We start from the raw sequence: 13134 nt of genomic DNA, 5'->3' as shown, positions 1-13134 counted from the left end.
CATCGTTGAACAAACAGTTGGTCATTGCATTGGGTAAAGAGAAGCTGCTCTGGTGGAATACTTTCTGCTGGAGTTAGCCCTAACTCCAGAATTAATTCTGGATTTTCAAGTTCAAGGAATTTTGAGCAGTTTTATATTTGCATAAAGGTAAAGAATTACAATAGTCCAGCCTTGTAGTAACAAACACTTGGATTAGTTTTTCACCATCACTCCTGGATAGGATATTTCTGATTTTGGCAATATTCCAGAGGTGAAAGAAGGAAATCCTAGAAACTTGTTTTATATGGGATTTAAATGACACGTCCTGGTCAACAATAACACCAATGTTTTTTAATTTTATTACAAGAGGTCAATTTAATGCCGTCCACATTAATTGATTGACTAAGCAGTTTCTTTTTCAAAGACTCCGGTCCAAAGACAACAACTTCTGTCTTGTCTGAATTTAGAAGCATTTAATTTAAAGTAATCCAAGTTTTTATGTCCTCAAGACATGCCTGTAGTCTATCTACAGTGCCTTGCGAAAGTACTCGGCCCCCTTGAACTGGTCAACCTCTTGCCACATTTCAGGCTTCAAACATAAAGATATAAAATTCTAATTTTTTGTGAAGAATCAACAACAAGTGGGACACAATTGTGAAGTGGAATGAAATTTATTGGATGTGTCAAACTTTTTTAACAAATAAAAAACTGAAAAGTGGGGCGTGCAATATTATTCGGCCCCTTTACTTTCAGTGCAGCAAACTCACTCCAAAAGTCCAGTGAGGATCTCTGAATGATACAATGTTGTCCCAAATGACTGATGATGATAAATAGAATCCACCTGTGCGTAATCAAGTCTCCGTATAAATGCACCTGCTCTGTGATAGTCTCAGGGTTCTGTTCAAAGCGCAGAGAGCATCATGAAGAACAAGGAACACACCAGGCACGACCGAGATACTGTTGTGGAGAGGTTTAAAGCCAGATTTGGATACAAAAAGATTTCCCAAGCTTTAAACATCCCAAGGAGCACTGTGCAAGCAATCATATTGAAATGGAAGGAGTATCAGACCACTGCAAATCTACCAAGACCCGGCTGTCCCTCTAAACTTTCATCTCGAACAAGGAGAAGACTGATCAGAGATGCAGCCAAGAGGCCCATGATCACTCTGGATGAACTGCAGAGATCTACAGCTGAGGTGGGAGAGTTTGTACATAGGACAACAATGAGTCGTACAGTGCACAAATCTGGCCTTATGGAAGAGTGGCAAGAAGAAAGCCATTTCTCAAAGATATCCATAAAAAGTCTCATTTAAAGTTTGCCACAAGCCACCTGGGAGACACACCAAACATGTGGAAGAAGGTGCTCTGGTCAGATGAAACCAAAATCGAACTGTTTGGCCACAATGCAAAACAATATGTTTGGCATAAAAGCAACACAGCTCACCACCCTGAACACAGCATCCCCACTGTCAAACATAGTGGTGGCAGCATCATGGTTTGGGCCTGCTTTTCATCAGCAGGCACAGGGAAGATGGTCAAAAATGATGGGAAGATGGATGGGGCCTAATACAGGACCATTTTGGAAAAAAAACCGTTGGAGTCTGCAAGAGACCTGAGACTGAGACGGAGATTTATCTTCCAACAAGACAATGGTCCAAAACATAAAGCCAAATCTACAATGGAATGGTTCACAAATAAACGTATCCAGGTGTTGGAATGGCCAAGTCAAAGTCCAGACTTGAATCCAATCGAGAATTTGTAGAAAGAGCTGAAGACTGGTATTCACGAACGCTCTCCATCCAACCTCACTGAGCTCGAGCTGTTTTGAAAGGAAGAATGGACAAGAACTTTAGTCTCTCGGTGTGCAAAACTGATAGAGACATACCCCAAGCAACTTGCAGCTGTAATTGCAGCAAAGGGTGGCACTACAAAGTATTATCGCAAGGGGGCTGAATAATATTGCAAGCCCCACTTTTCAGTTTTTTATTTGTTAAAAAACGTTGACACATCCAATAAATTTCATTCCACTTTACGATTGTGTCCATCTTGTTGTTGATTCTTCACAAAAAATTTGAATTTTTATATCTTTTATGAGACTTTTTATGGATATCTTTGAGAAATGGCTTTCTTCTTGCCACTCTTCCATAAGGCCAGATTTGTGCAGTGTACGACTCATTGTTGTCCTATGGAAAGACTCTCCCACCTCGGCTGTAGATCTCTGCAGTTCATCCAGAGGGATCATGGGCCTCTTGGCTGCATCTCTGATCAGTCTTCTCCTTGTTCGAGATGAAAGTTTAGAGTGACGGCCAGGTCTTGGTAGATTTGCAGTGGTCTGATACTCCTTCCATTTCAATATGATTGCTTGCACAGTGCTCCTTGGGATGTTTAAAGCTTGGGAAATCTTTTTGTATCCAAATCCGGCTTTAAACTTCTCCACAACAGTATCTCGGACCTGCCTGGTGTTCCTTGGTCTTCATGATGCTCTCTGCGCTTTGAACAGAACCCTGAGACTATCACAGAGCAGGTGCATTTATACGGAGACTTGATTACGCACAGGTGGATTCTATTTATCATCATCAGTCATTTGGGACAACATTGTATCATTCAGAGATCCTCACTGGACTTTTGGAGTGAGTTTGCTGCACTGAAAGTAAAGGGGCCGAATAATATTGCACGCCCCACTTTTCAGTTTTTTATTTGTTAAAAAAGTTTAACACATCCAATAAATTTCATTCCACTTCACGATTGTGTCCATCTTGTTGTTGATTCTTCACAAAAAATTTGAATTTTTATATCTTTATGTTTGAAGCCTGAAATGTGGCAAGAGGTTGACCAGTTCAAGGGGGCCGAGAACTTTCACAAGGCACTGTAACTGGTTGGGCTCATCAGGATTTATGGATAAATAAAGCTGACTATCATCAGCATAACAGAGAAAATGTATCCTGTGCTGCCGGATGATGTTACCTATTGGAAGCATATGTATAGTAAAGAGAATTAGCCCAACCACTGAACCCTGTGGTACTCCACAATTAACCCTGGAGTTTAAAGATGATTTATCATTTACATGAACAAACTGGAATCTGTCAGACAAATAAGATTTAAACCAGCCTAGTGCTGTTTCCCTGATTCCTACAGCACACCTTCAGGCCTTTCTAAGAGAATACAGGTCCTTCTCAAAATATTAGCATATTGTGATAAAGTTCATTATTTTCCATAAAGTAATGATGAAAATTTAACATTCATATATTTTAGATTCATTGCACACTAACTGAAATATTTCAGGTCTTTTATTTGTCTTAATACGGATGATTTTGGCAAACAGCTCATGAAAACCCAAAATTCCTATCTCACAAAATTAGCATATCATTAAAAGGGTCTCTAAACGAGCTATGAACCTAATCATCTGAATCAACGAGTTAACTCTAAACACCTGCAAAAGATTCCTAAGGCCTTTAAAACTCCCAGCCTGGTTCATCACTCAAAACCCCAATCATGGGTAAGACTGCCGACCTGACTGCTGTCCAGAAGGCCACTATTGACACCCTCAAGCAAGAGGGTAAGACACAGAAAGAAATTTCTGAACGAATAGGCTGTTCCCAGAGTGCTGTATCAAGGCACCTCAGTGGGAAGTCTGTGGAAAGGAAAAAGTGTGGCAGAAAACGCTGCACAACAAGAAGAGGTGACCGGACCCTGAGGAAGATTGTGGAGAAGGGCCGATTCCAGACCTTGGGGGACCTGCGGAAGCAGTGGACTGAGTCTGGAGTAGAAACATCCAGAGCCACCGTGCACAGGCGTGTGCAGGAAATGGGCTACAGTTGCCGCATTCCCCAGGTCAAGCCACTTTTGAACCAGAAACAGCGGCAGAAGCGCCTGACCTGGGCTACAGAGAAGCAGCACTGGACTGTTGCTAAGTGGTCCAAAGTACTTTTTTCGGATGAAAGCAAATTCTGCATGTCATTCGGAAATCAAGGTGCCAGAGTCTGGAGGAAGACTGGGGAGAAGGAAATGCCAAAATGCCAGACGTCCAGTGTCAAGTACCCACAGTCAGTGATGGTCTGGGGTGCTGTGTCAGCTGCTGGTGTTGGTCCACTGTGTTTTATCAAGGGCAGGGTCAATGCAGCTAGCTATCAGGAGATTTTGGAGCACTTCATGCTTCCATCTGCTGAAAAGCTTTATGGAGATGAAGATTTCATTTTTCAGCACGACCTGGCACCTGCTCACAGTGCCAAAACCACTGGTAAATGGTTTACTGACCATGGTATCACTGTGCTCAATTGGCCTGCCAACTCTCCTGACCTGAACCCCATAGACAATCTGTGGGATATTGTGAAGAGAACGTTGAGAGACTCAAGACCCAACACTCTGGATGAGCTAAAGGCCGCTATCGAAGCATCCTGGGCCTCCATAAGACCTCAGCAGTGCCACAGGCTGATTGCCTCCATGCCACGCCGCATTGAAGCAGTCATTTCTGCCAAAGGATTCCCGACCAAGTATTGAGTGCATAACTGTACATGATTATTTGAAAGTTGACGTTTTTTGTATTAAAAACACTTTCCTTTTATTAGTCGGATGAAATATGCTAATTTTGTGAGATAGGAATTTTGGGTTTTTATGAGCTGTATGCCAAAATCATCCGTATTAAGACAATAAAAGACCTGAAATATTTCAGTTAGTGTGCAATGAATCTAAAATATATGAATGTTAAATTTTCATCATTATATTATGGAAAATAATGAACTTTATCACAATATGCTAATATTTTGAGAAGGACCTGTATTGTAATATTTCCTTAAATATTACTGCACTAAATAAAGACAGCTAATTAAACACTGTTGAGAATTAATTATCCAGAAGGTTGCCTTTATTCAGTAAATGAACAGTAAATATTATTTTATTAAAATAATGTTTTATCTGATCTTGCATAGTGAATGGTTGTTTGAAGATATACAAATTATTGTCTAAGTTAGTTCCAAGACTAACTTAACCACATTTCCAGATTCTTCAAGATAATACTTACTTCTCAAACATAAATAACATTGAATGGTAATGTTGCATCACTGTGTTGGTCAAGGTTTTTAACCATGTTTGATTCACTTGTTCATATTATATATAGTTGATTGGTGTTCTTTATTCTTTCATTTTGCATGGTCGTTTTAGTTGGATTATTCTAGGATAGCAAAGTGTTTGTTGATTGAAATATGTTTGACTTTGAGTTGATTTACCTTTGTTAAGAAATTCTTGTATTTTCAGAAATTCTGTGAATTTTGCTGTTCAGTAATGCCAGAGCTCGTTTCACCCTTTTTTCTATTGTCCTAATACCACTGGCTTATTGGGCTGGTATTCACAGGACAGCACTTAACAGACTGAAATATTATTTAATTAAAAATTTTATAATAAAATCATAACAATAATTACAACATTAGCGGTATCCCTGGGTGAACTGAACTGTACTGTACACAAAGGCATATTTTGGCTACTTCAGTAGCCGCAATGCAGCTGGGTAGCTATCGCTACCTGGACGTCCACGCAGGAAGGTGTGCAATGCTGCGTTTTGATATCTTCTGCTTTAGGCTGTGTGAAAAACCACTTCAGTTAGAGCTGCTGGGCCTTTCTGGTTGCTTCTGTGGGCCTCAGTAAGAGAGGTCAAGCTTGTGTTAATTACCCCCTTTTGATGAATGAACAAATACTGGGTACTCGAACAGCAGATCATTACTTAACTTTGTTCCACAGGACTGGAGGGGACTCAGCTGCCTGATTGTAGTCACTTTTGGATCCAAGGATTTTCCGAAGGTAGTAGTCTCATTCTCCCCTGCGGGTTTTAAGGCCTTCAGCTGATACGCGGTTCTCATGCCCTAGCTGCGGCTGCAGCTGGAATGAGAGCAAGCGGAAGGGGGAACGTGTTTTTGGGTCAGAGATTCCACCTTGACTTCTCTTCCTGGGCTGAGCTATAAGTAGGCTACTGTGAATTATTTTAAAAGCTCCAGAAAAGTTCATACCGGCCTTTAATGTCGTAACCCATGGCTGTAGTCCCAACAACTGAGACCATAAGAATTTCATTAGTGACTTTCACCAGTGCCGTTTCCATGCTATGATGAGCCCTGAAACCTTACCGAAACTCTTCATACAGATCATTGCTGTGTAGATGCTCACACACTTGATTAGCAACTATTTTCTTAAGAATTTTAGGTAAGAACGGAAGATTGGAAATAGGTCTCTGATTTAGTAAATCATCTTGATCAAGCAAAGGTTTCTAAAGTAATGGTTTAATTACAGCTACCTTAAAAGCCTGTGGTACATATCCATTTACTAAGGATAGATTAATCAAATCTAGAATGAGGCTGGTAATCAAAGGGAACACTTCCTTAAATAATTTGGTTGGGATTGGGTCAAACATACAAGTTAAAGGTTGAGATGAAGCTAATACTTTTAATAACTTAGGAAACTCCACTCAATCAAAACAGTCCAAACACAGATTAGTTTCTACAGTTACTTCCAGTGCTGTATTACTTATTAAGGATGAAGTAATCATGTTTGGGAGTATGGCAATGATTTTATTTTTCATAGAATAAATTTTTATTTAAAAAGAATCCCATAAAGGCATTACTGCTGAAAGCTGGGGCAATGGATGGCTCAACAGAGCTTATGACTCTGTGTAAGTTTAGCAACTGTACTAAAAAAAAACCTAGGATTATTCTTTTTCTCTTCTATTAATGATGAGAAATAAACTGTTCTAGCTTGGCGAAGTATCTTTTTATACAACAGTAGACTATTTTTCCAGATTATGTAGGAATCCTCTAGGTGTGCAGAGCGCCATTTTCTCTTCAATTTTCTAACATTGTGCTTTAAAGTACGCAGCTCTGAATTGAACCAGGGAGCCAGCCTCCAATAAATAATTACCTTTTTTTTCAAGGGGGCTGCATTGTCTAATGCACCACGCAATGGGGAAGTAACACTATGAACAAGAGAATAAACAGGCTTATGAGAAAGTATTTTTATTTCTTTACATTCAATGCCATATGTCAGCAAGATCCAGATAAAGAAGACAATGGTGGGTATGTTTGCTAATGTTTTGAGCAAAGCCAATTGAGTCTAAGATGGCATTAAAGGCTATATTTAGGTTAACACATAATCAGATACGAAGTCTGGGAACTAATCTAAAAATTCAGAAGGGCCTTGTGAATGGGTAAGTACAAAACAACAAAGAGAAGTGGTTTTAGTGCTTTGCAATTTGGATGAGGAAAAACTAAGGATTAAATATTCAAAAGAGTTGTGGCTATTAATTGATCTGGGACTAATCAATAAATAGAACTGAAAGATGGTTGCTACTTCTCCTCCTTGCCCAGTATTTTGAGGTATGTTGTTGGGACCCACAGCCATGGATACAACATGAAAGATGCGGTACAAACTTTTCTGGAACTTTCAAAATAAATTGCATTTACCTACTTCCAACACAGCCAGGAAATGGGGTAACTACGGACTTCTTGTGACGTCAATGTCCAAATAAAAGCACCGCTCTTGCTACATCCTGCCTCTTCCATCCGGACTGGCCAGAGTAACAGCGCGCTAATGTCTCTTTGCTGGCAGACATAACTCTTCAACTGGATCCGAGAGTGTCATACGATCATCGATCATATGCACTGAGTTAAGTACAAATGAATCACTGTTTGTGTATCCGGTAGATTCATTCATAACGGGATAATTAAGGTACAAGCCTGGCGTGACTTTTCTCTCTGAGGCCTACAGAATCATGCTGTGTTATAGAGAGTTCCCAGCATGACGCAGAGTAGAGCAGTTTCCCGGTCTGAAAGAAGGACAACAGGAGCCGCATCACCGTGGTTACGGTAACGTGGAGTTTGGTGGCCCGACAGAACGAGCCACTCCCCACAGCTAAGGAGGTTAGCTGTAGCTAACCGTTTGTTGACTGTGGACGTTTCTTCAAACTTCGCCGCCCTGGACAGCTTTTCCTCAACATGGTTCAGAGGTTAGGTTTGGGCAGAGAGATTTAGGATGAAATGATCTGAACGATTTTCATTTTATGAGGTTTGGCTTTGTGTTGAACTCAGCTATCTTGGTGCTAGCCGACTATCTGCAGCACACTTGTTCAGTTTTTTGTTCTGTGTTTGTGTGTTTTTAAAGTTAAGACAAACTTTATTTAAAGGGGTGATTCTAAACACAGAAGATTGATCATAACGCGCCGTCTGCACTTATTCATTTTAACCGTTTTATTAACGGTATTTTAAAGGTGTGTGTTTGATTCTGGTGCTAAGCTATCAGATTATTTTGTTAGTTTTAACTGCTAACAGCTAAGAACACGTGCTTGCCTGCTAAAGAATATTTACCCAGAAAGGTAGTTTTCAATCCAGTAAATAATAGTTCCCTAAACATTATTTTACTAAACTTGATAACTAAGTAAACACCATTAAGCCCCATCTCTCCAGAAAGATTTGGCTCTTTTCCAAAATGTTCCCTTAAATATTATTTTAATAAATAAAGGCAGCTGATCGTTGAGAATTAGTCATCCAGAAGGTTGGTTTTATTCAGCAGATCATTCTTTAAAACATTATTTTAATAAAATAATATTTTATCTGACCTTGCATTGTGAATGGTTGTCTAAAGGCATGCTGATAATTGCCTAAGTTGGTTCCAAGACTAACTTAACTTCACTTCCATATTCTTCAATATAATCCTTGGTTCTCAAACATAAACATTGCATCACTCTTTTGGTCATGGTTTCAACCATCTTTAATTAACTTGTTTATATTGTACATAGCCCAGTAGTCTTTGTTATTCTTTAATTCTGCTTCGTAGTTTAGTTGGATTGTTTTAGCATAGTAAAGAGTTTGTTGATTGAAATATGTTTGACTTTGAGTTGACTTGTTTTTGTTAATAAATTCTTGTATTTTAAGAAATTGTGTCAATTCGTTCCATGTGTGTGCAGAGTTTTGCTGTTCAATAATCTCAGAGCTTGGGTCACTCTTTTCAATTTTGTCCTAATACCACCGCCTTACTGGGCTGGTATTCACAGGACAACCCTTAACAGACCAAAAATATTATTTGATTAAATATTAAAGTATTAATATTAAATAATATATTCAAATTCATAGTCACAACAATGTGAAAATTAAAATAATCAATAGGAGTTGACTCATTTATAGTAACATAATCCTCTTGCTGCAGGCAGGTTTGTGAGACAAAATAAATCTACCTGATTGTCGCAAATCAAGTCATTAACTAACAAGGTCTTTTAAGAGACAGGCCTTATTTTCAATAAGTCACATTTAATTGGTATTTTTCTTTTCAGTCTTAGTTGTTTCTTTTTAGTAGATGTTCATGGTATCCTCCTTTTAGATTACTTTTTAATCTTTTCAATTTTGGCTGTGGGAAAGACACTGTCTTAATAGGGTGGGTAACAGTACAGAAGCTGCAGAGAGGAGTATTAAATTACAACCCTGCTTCATGTTCTGAACCCTGGGTTGTCAGACTTTTACAGAACTAATACATTAGACCAGACTCCTAGAAAGAAGAGCTGCTCCATCCAAAGTGGGATGGATGCCGTCTTTCTGGATTAGACCAGGTTTTCCCCAAAATGTTCACCAATTATTAATGCAGCCCACAATGTTTTCAGGACACCAGCTAGACAGCCAGCGGTTGAATGACAGCATGCGGCTAAACATGTCGTCACTGGTCAGATCAGGGAGGGGACCAGAGAAAATTTAGGAATCCGACATTGTTTTGGCAAACTTACACACTGACGCAACACTAATTTCAGTGACCTCCGACGGCGTAACCGGGTGTCATTACCGCCAGCATGAATAACAATCTTACTGTATTTACGCTTATCCTTAGCTAGCATTTCAGGTAGGATTTGATGTCGCTCGTTCTGGCCCCTGCCACGTTTCTGACTATGGTGCTGCCAATTACCAGAGTCAGCTTCTCAGGAGGTATGTCTCTGAGCGGGAAAAATCTGTTAAAAAAGCAGACAGGTTGGTGGTGACCTGTGGGCTGGGATCTTGGACTGTGCTTTCTACATACCATCTCCCAGCCGGCTTGAGGTTCCAACTACATGGCCTCTGCTGAAGGACTGCTACGGGGAGCTACCCTCGGTGGCTCCGCGATGGCTAAGGGGGCTCGGCTATGTTGGTTTTTCAACAGCGTGGAGCCAGGCCTCCAATTCTGACACCCTCGCCTTCAAAGCTACAACAATGCTACATTTATTACACATACCATTATCACTAAAAGAGACAGAGGAGTAACTGAACATCTGACACAGAGAGCAGGAGAGAGAATGCGACTCAGAGACAGAGACGGAGAAACAACAGAACGGGTAGCTGTAGTTGAGCTATAGCTAACGCTAAGCTAGCGACCCCTTACCACTATGAGGAAAAACATGTAAAACACGGAGGGTCCCCAAACGTTAAGTGCAGCAACAGAAAATATGTGTTTTAATGTGCTCATCTGTTAGAATAAGTCAGAGATGTCAGAGTAAAGAGAAATCAGATCAAATCGAGAGGGCCTTCACACACCAAACAATCCACCGAGTGACAATAAAAACAGAAAGTGACGCAAAACGCCTTACCCTGCTCCCTCACAGCAAAAGCCTAGTGATTTGCAAATTCAGAACCTGCTTCCTGTTTTAAAACACTATCTGACATCTTTGCAAAGCAGGCTCTTTTAAGTGGAAATAAAAACACCTTCATAGCAGAACTGACTGGTAGGTATTCTGGTCTTAATAAAAATCAGAAAAGAATTTCTCTCACTGTTTTGTCCAGGTTTAGGAGTTCTAAGAATAAAAAATAATAAATCACACTGAACCTGGTTCTGCTGGAGGTTTCATTCTGTTAAAAGGCAGTTTTTCTTTCCAGTGTCACCACATGCATGCTCAGTATGAGGGATTGCTGCAACGTCAATGCAGGCAACCGTCCACTATCTCTACAGGCGGCTGTGGCTCAGTAGGAAGAGTAGTCGTCTTGCAATCAGAAGGTTGTGGCTTCCTCTTGCCATAGGTCGATGTGCCCCTGGGCAAGGCACTTAACCTCAAGTTGCCTACCGATCTGCGTATTGGTGTATGAATGTGTGAGTGTTAGTGAGTGCAATTGGGTGAAGGTGGCTCTAGAGTAAAGCGCTTTGAGCAGTCTGTATGACTGGAAAAGCGCTATATAAGTTCAGTCCATTTACCATTTACATGGTCATCCAGGAGGAGTGAATATTGCAAGTGACTGAATTGATGAAATCCGCTGGATTCCTAAGATAGAAAAACTTTTTAACCAATTTGAATAATAAACTAAATCTGGCTGCACTGTTTGATAGTTAGCATTATTTGGAATGTATGTACCTGACTTGAAATCTGTATGATTTGACTGAATTGACTTTGTAAAGTGCCTTGAGACAACGTGTTGTGAATTGCCGCTATTTAAATAAAACTGAATTGAACTGAATTAATTCACCACTACGTTCCTGCTAGAGGAATTTGTAGATGTTTTCACATTTTGCTGCAATGACACACCTCAGTGTATTTTATTGGTGTTTTATGTGCCTACAGGAAAGCAATGGGCCGCATGGTGACAGTTAATTTCACTGTTGCGTTGGAGCAAGAAGGTCCTGGGTTCGGAACCTGACCTGAATTCGTTTTGCATGGAGATCGTATGTTCCCCCAATTCATGTGTTGGTTCTCTTTGGGTACTCCTGCTTCCCGGTCGGAAGAAACATGACTGTTAGGTTAATTGGTCTGTTTAAATTGCCCTTAGGTATACATGTGTGCATGGTTGTTTCTCTTGTGTGACTCTGTGTGGACCTGTGACCTATCCCGGGGTGTAACCTGCCTCTTGGACAACAGCCACTTTTCCATTGTGGTTTGATACAAATTTATCCGGGTAATTTTACTTTCCCTGGGCTTTCTTTTCATGGATAAAAGGTCCTAATCTAAGAAAGGTATGTCCAGATTTCCCAGTTAAAGCGGTGGGGTTGTATGCAGCAACACATTGCACCAGCAAGTGCAGTAATGGCGGCAGTGAGTATATAAATTTAAATAACGGTATAAATTTAAGTTCGTTCGTTCGTTCGTCGTCTTCCGCTTATCCAGGACCGGGTTGCGGGGGCAGCAGACTCAGCAGAGACGCCCAGACGTCCCTCTCCCCAGACACCTCCTCCAGCTCCTCCAGGGGGAGCCCAAGGCGTTCCCAGGCCAGCCGAGAGACATAGTCCCTCCAGCGTGTCCTGGGCCGTCCCCTGGGCCTCCTCCCGGTGGGACGTGCCTGGAACACCTCCCGCGGAAGGCATCCAGGAGGCATCCGGTATACAGGTCCTTCTCAAAATATTAGCATATTGTGATAAAGTTCATTATTTTCCATAATGTCATGATGAAAATTTAACATTCATATATTTTAGATTCATTGCACACTAACTGAAATATTTCAGGTCTTTTATTGTCTTAATACGGATGATTTTGGCATACAGCTCATGAAAACCCAAAATTCCTATCTCACAAAATTAGCATATTTCATCCGATCAATAAAAGAAAAGTGTTTTTAATACAAAAAACGTCAACCTTCAAATAATCATGTACAGTTATGCACTCAATACTTGGTCGGGAATCCTTTTGCAGAAATGACTGCTTCAATGCGGCGTGGCATGGAGGCAATCCGCCTGTGGCACTGCTGAGGTCTTATGGAGGCCCAGGATGCTTCGATAGCGGCCTTTAGCTCATCCAGAGTGTTGGGTCTTGAGTCTCTCAACGTTCTCTTCACAATATCCCACAGATTGTCTATGGGGTTCAGGTCAGGAGAGTTGGCAGGCCAATTGAGCACAGTGATACCATGGTCAGTAAACCATTTACCAGTGGTTTTGGCACTGTGAGCAGGTGCCAGGTCGTGCTGAAAAATGAAATCTTCATCTCCATAAAGCTTTTCAGCAGATGGAAGCATGAAGTGCTCCAAAATCTCCTGATAGCTAGCTGCATTGACCCTGCCCTTGATAAAACACAGTGGACCAACACCAGCAGCTGACACAGCACCCCAGACCATCACTGACTGTGGGTACTTGACACTGGACGTCTGGCATTTTGGCATTTCCTTCTCCCCAGTCTTCCTCCAGACTCTGGCACCTTGATTTCCGAATGACATGCAGAATTTGCTTTCATCCGAAAAAAGTACTTTGGAC

At 40.8% G+C, this 13134-nt stretch overlaps 1 protein-coding gene across 2 annotated transcripts in view; it reads right to left on the bottom strand.

The window, feature by feature from the left end:
- LOC124856990 (paired box protein Pax-6-like) overlaps positions 1–13134 on the bottom strand; it is an 86626-nt gene that overhangs the window by 49399 nt on the left and 24093 nt on the right. The window lies entirely within an intron of this gene.

The sequence above is a fragment of the Girardinichthys multiradiatus genome, chromosome 2, assembly GCF_021462225.1.
Source record: "Girardinichthys multiradiatus isolate DD_20200921_A chromosome 2, DD_fGirMul_XY1, whole genome shotgun sequence".
In the NCBI taxonomy this organism is placed as follows: Eukaryota; Metazoa; Chordata; class Actinopteri; order Cyprinodontiformes; family Goodeidae; genus Girardinichthys; species Girardinichthys multiradiatus.
Note: the sequence above shows the minus strand (reverse complement) of the source record. Positions and strands in the feature narration are given on the sequence as shown.